This window comes from Chrysochloris asiatica, unplaced genomic scaffold (genome assembly GCF_000296735.1).
Source record: "Chrysochloris asiatica unplaced genomic scaffold, ChrAsi1.0 scaffold00192, whole genome shotgun sequence".
Taxonomy (NCBI): Eukaryota; Metazoa; Chordata; class Mammalia; order Afrosoricida; family Chrysochloridae; genus Chrysochloris; species Chrysochloris asiatica.
Window position 1 is genome coordinate 724,894 of NW_006408710.1, and position 5,598 is coordinate 730,491.

The following is a 5,598-nucleotide window of genomic DNA, read 5'->3' on the forward strand; positions in this document are numbered from 1 at the left end:
TCATGGAAATCAACTGTATTTTTAATCCTTTGAAGTATACATGCCAATACCTAGTAGGGCAGCACCTGACACATAGTTGTTGTTGTTAAGTGCCATCAAGTCGGTGCCAACTCATAACGACCTTATGCACAGCAGAATGAAACACTGCCCGATCCTGGGCCAACCTCACTATTGTTGCCATGCTTGAGCCCATTGATGTTGCCACTTGGCCAATCCATCTCTCTGGGGGTCTTCCTCTTTTTCTCTGACCCTCCACCTTACCAAACATGATATCCTTCTCCAGCGACTGGTCCCTCCTGACAATATGTCTTAAGTATGAGAGATGAAGTTCGGCCATCCTGGCCTCCAAGGAGCACTCTGGTTGCACTTCTTCCAACACAGATCTGTTGGTTCTTTTGGCAGCCCATGGCACTTTCAATAGTCTCCTCCAACACTATAACTCAAAAGCATCAATTTTTCTACAGTCTTCCTTATTTATTGTCCAAGTTTCACAAGTACATAATAGGTACGCAATAAATACACCTCAATAAGTGCATCTTGGATACACAGATCAAAGTTTGAGTTATTTACTATTTACTGTTTACTGAGGTTTTTTCCATACCTTGTGATTTATACTACGGAATTCTTTTTTCTCAGTATGCTGCACAAAGAGATGAAACAGTTTAATGAATTGCATGCTGTTGTTGTTCGGCACCATCAAGTCGGCACCGACTCACAGCAACCCTCTGCACAACAGAATGCAACCCTGCCTGGCTCCATGCCAATCTCACAATCATTGCTAAGCCTGAGCCTTTCGCTGCCGCCACTGTGCCAATCCATCTCATTGAGGGTTTTCCTCTTTTTCTCTGACTTTCCACTCTACCAAGCATGATGTCCTTCTCCAGGGACTGGTCCCTCCTGACAATATGTCCAAAGTATGAGAGATGAAGTCTGGCCATCCTGGCTTCTAAGGAGCATTCTGGCTGTACCTCTTCCAACACAGATTGGTTTGCGTTTTGGCAATCCATGATACTTTCAATATTCGCCTCCAACACCATAACTCAAAAGCATCAATTCTTCTCTGGTCTTCCTTATTCACTGTCCAACTTTCACATGCATGTGAGATTTTTGAAAATACCATGGCTTGCAGCAGGTGCACCTTAGTCCTCAAGCTGTGGTGAATGGCATGTTGTTGCTGTTGTTAGTGCTATAATGAATCATTCAAATTCGTACCTCTGCCTTTGATTCCCATGGTTCAGCCATCATCCCTGTCCAGCTCACTTTCTCAATCCATCTTGGACTCATAAAAATTAACAATTATCATTTGTGGCATACTATTCCTTTTGATATAATGTTGTTGTTGTTGTTAAGTGCCATCCAGTCAGTTCTGACTCATAGAGACCTTGTTTCTGAGGTGCAACTGATGGATTTGGACTACTGACCTTGTGGTTTACAGTTCAGTGCTTATCCTTCAGTGCCATACCAGGAGTCTGTTTACATGATTGAGACAGGCTCTTAGTCCTCAGACTGACATCTTTGCTCTTGAACATTTTAAAGAGGTCTTGTGCAATAGATTTGTCCAATGCAAAACATCATCACTTGGTATGTTGACTACTGCTTCCATGAGTGTTGAGAGTGGATCTAAGAAATATAAAGGCTATAGCAAGGGCTATATGAGAGGAGTCCTGGTGTGGCACTGTAGGATAGGTTCAAGCCCACCAACCAGGCCTCATGCAGGGTCTTTATGAGTCAGAACTGATTCCACAGTACTTAACAACAAACTTACAAAAAAGATTTACAGACTTGGAAACCCTATGGGACAGTTCAACTCTTTATAGTTCTCGTTGTTGAATTTCCTCAGATTCTGACTTATACCGACCCTATAGGACAGTCCCATAAGGTTTCCAAGGCTATAAATCTCATGGAAGCAGCAGTCAAGATACCACATGATGTATTGCATTAGGCAAATCTGCTGTATACGACCTCTTTAAAGTGTTCAAGAACAGAGTTGCCAGTTTGAGGACGAAAATATACTTGACCCAAGCCATGGTATTTTCAACAGCCTCATACGCGTATGGAAGTTGGACAATAAATAAGGAAGACGGTAGAAGAATTGATGTATTTGTGTTATGGTGTTGGAGGAGAATATTGAAAGTACCATGGGCTGCCAGAAGAACAAACAGATCTGTGTTGAAAGAAATACAGCCAGAGTGCTCCTTAGAAGCCAGAAGGACCAGACTTCGTCTCTCTTACTTCAGACATGTTATCAGGAGAGACCAGTCCCTGGGGACATTATGCTTGGTAAAGTGAAGTGTCAGTGAAAAAGTGGAAGACCCCCAATGAGATGGACTGACGCAATGGCAGCAGCAATGGGTTCAAGTGTAGCAACTCTGAAGATGTTGTAGGACCGGGCAGTGTTTCGTTCTATTGTGCATAGGCTCGCTATGAGTCGGAACTGATTCATGGGCTCCTAACAAAACCAATCTTTATGGAAGCAGACTGCACATCTTTCTCCCACGGTTTAGCTGATGAGTTTCAAACCGCCAATCTTTTAGTTCCCAGCTGAGTGTTTTAACCACTGTGCCACCCAGGTCTCTTCCTCCCACACTTTTATATTTGTATGAGAGTCATCTTAATTGTGTGTGTGTGTGGTAAAAGATTTTAACCTTTTCAAAATGATCATTTCATGTATTTAAATCAAAGGATTATGGTGACAAATAAGTATAAAAAGATGAACATGAAGCACTTGGCACTGTTTCCATTATAAAAAGAAATCATTAAATAGAAGTTTCCTTAAGGAAATAAAATTCACTAATACGTATACTGGAGTCCTGGTGTGGCGCTGTGGGTTAACACGCTGGACTGCAAAGTCGTTTGAACTGCAAGGTACATGATTCAGGCTCACTAGCCGATCCTCAGAAACCCTATATAGGTTCGCCATGGGTCGGAACTGACTCGAGGGCACTTAACAATAACATGCCATTCATATCTCCTGGTGATGCCGTGTGTTAATGCAGTGGACTGCAAAGTCAGTGTGAACTACAAGGTCGAGGTTCAAGCTTACCAGCAGCTCCTGGGAAACCTTATATAGGGTCTCTGTGGGTTGGAACCAAATCGATGGCACTTAATGACAACAATATACATTCTGGAGTCCTGGTGTGGCACTGTGGGTTAATGTGCTGGACTGCGAAGTCGCTTTGAACTGTAAGGTCAGCAGTTCACTCCTCGGAAGCCGTGTACAGGGTCACTATGGGTCATAACTGACTTGACAGCAGTTCACAACAACAACAATAATATACATACTGGACCGCAAGGTCGGTTTGAACCACAAGGCTGGTGGTTCAAACTGACCAACTGTTTTTTTGGAAACCCTATGTAGGGTCGCTCTGAAACAGAACTGACTCGACAGCACTTAACGACAACAATATATATGGTGGTGGTCTGCCGTGGAGTCGGTTCCGACTCATCGTGACCCTGTATAGGGTTTCTGAGGCTGTAATCTTTACGGGATCTTTCTCCCGAAGAACGGCTGGTAGTTTCAAACTGCTGACCTTGAGATTAGCAGCCCGATCCGTAACCACTACACTACCAGAGCTCCTTAACAGTATGTATAGATACAGATATACAGAGATAGTTAGGATCCATGAGGGATTTCTAATGACAAGATTTCTGAGCTTGTGGTGGTGGTGGTGAAGTTGTTGTTAAGCTAGACTTCATCAAAATGTGTTAAATGGGTTGTTGAGATTAAATGAGAAGGATGTAAGTGATGAGGAAAACAAACAAAAAAACCGTAACAGATCCAACAAATATTTGCCTAATACACATTGCATGCCAGGCAATATTTAAGCCCAGAAAAATCGCTGTCCCTGTGAAGCTGATCTTGAACTTCTCCTGTGGCTTTGTAGTCAGCACTGGACTGCAAACTGTAAGGTCAGCCGCTTCTCAGAAACCCTGATCAGGGTCGCTCTGAGTCAGAACCGACTTGATGCACTTAACAACACCGTGAAGCTTATCTCGGAAGGGAGAAGGAAGACAGTGGGAGAGACAGACGGTAAGTCAGAGGAAGATGTAAATGATATGATACACTGGAAGGTAAGGGGAGCTGAGGAGAAAATCGAAAACCACAGCAGACAAAGGAAGCAGAGAATGCACTTTTACATAGCTTGGGGTTAGAGATGACCACTTTGAGGTAAGAGTTGATTAACGTCTTGAAGAAAAACAAGCCTTGAGAGTCTTCCAAACAGAGGACCTGTAGAGGCAGGACTACACAGGCTGCACTTGAGCTATACGGAGCAGGCAGCCTGACTCAGCAGAACGAGTCAGGAGAAGAGGAGGTCAGGAAGATCATGGGGGAATGGATGGAGTCAAGGGTCTCAAAGGCCTCATGAGCTACTCTCAGGTCTTCAGATTTCACTCTATAGAAATGGGAACCACAGCAGAATGTAAATAATAGAGTGATATGCCCTGAGCAAAAATTTAAAAGGTTACCAGGTTGGGAAACAAACAAAACAAAAAACCCTCAGCAATTGCAATCAACCCATGAAAAGGTCAACATGGAAATCAACAGAAGATTCTGTGGAGAAACGCAGAAGCTTTTGACTCTAAATCTTGTCCCTGAACTTCACCCGAAAACCAAACCCAAAACAAATCCACCGCCATCGGATCAAATCCAACTCAACAATTATGTAGGACACAACAGAACTGCTCCATCGGTTTTCTGGAAGCAGATTTATTGTTGGTAAATGCTGTCAAGCCGCTTCTAACTCATAGCGACCCTGTATAGGGTTTCAAAAAACAGCTGGTGGGTTTGAATCACTGACCTTGTGACTGGCAATCCAGTGCTGATTCTATACCAGGAATTTGTCATTGTGTATGTTGTTGTTAAGTTCTACCAAGTTGGTTGAGACTCATAGCGACCCTGTATAGGGTTTCCAAGGAGCAGCTGGTGACCTTGAACCACCGACCTTATGGTTCAAACCGGCCTTGCAGTCCAGCGCATTCACCCTCAGCTCCGCAGGACTCTTGTCGGCTTAGTTCACTGAGGGGTTCCTAGCACTGCAGAACCTGGCACACAGTAGGTGCCCAATAAGTATTTGTTGAATAAATTTATGATGGAGTAATGCTGAGAACAAGGTCCCTGGGTGGCACAGTTTGCTCTCAACTAACCTCCAGGTTGGTAGATCAAGGCCACTCAGCACAAGAAAGGACTCATCACCTGCTGTTATAAAGATTGCAGTCAAGACGCCCTAGGGAGCAGTTCTCCTCTGTAACATAGGGCTCACCAAGAGTCAGAATCACAGCAACTTGTGAGAAGAACGCCGGAAAACAGACACTACTTACAATTTGATGAAGTTGACCTCTACTATGGATGTAGTGGCTCTAAATACCAATTGAGAAGGAAGGTGTCTTCACATCCGGTATCAATCCTATCCCCTCAGTACACAGGGTTGATTGAGATGGGCAACTTAGACATGACTACCTAAAATGGCGGGGGCTATAAAGGCAAAAAGTGACTACTGGCTTACAAATTGTCAAGAGGGAGTTTAGTTTCAGAGTGTGCGGGAGAAGAGATAGAATCCCCACTGAATAGTTTTCATCTTGTCTAGATGGATCTTGTGA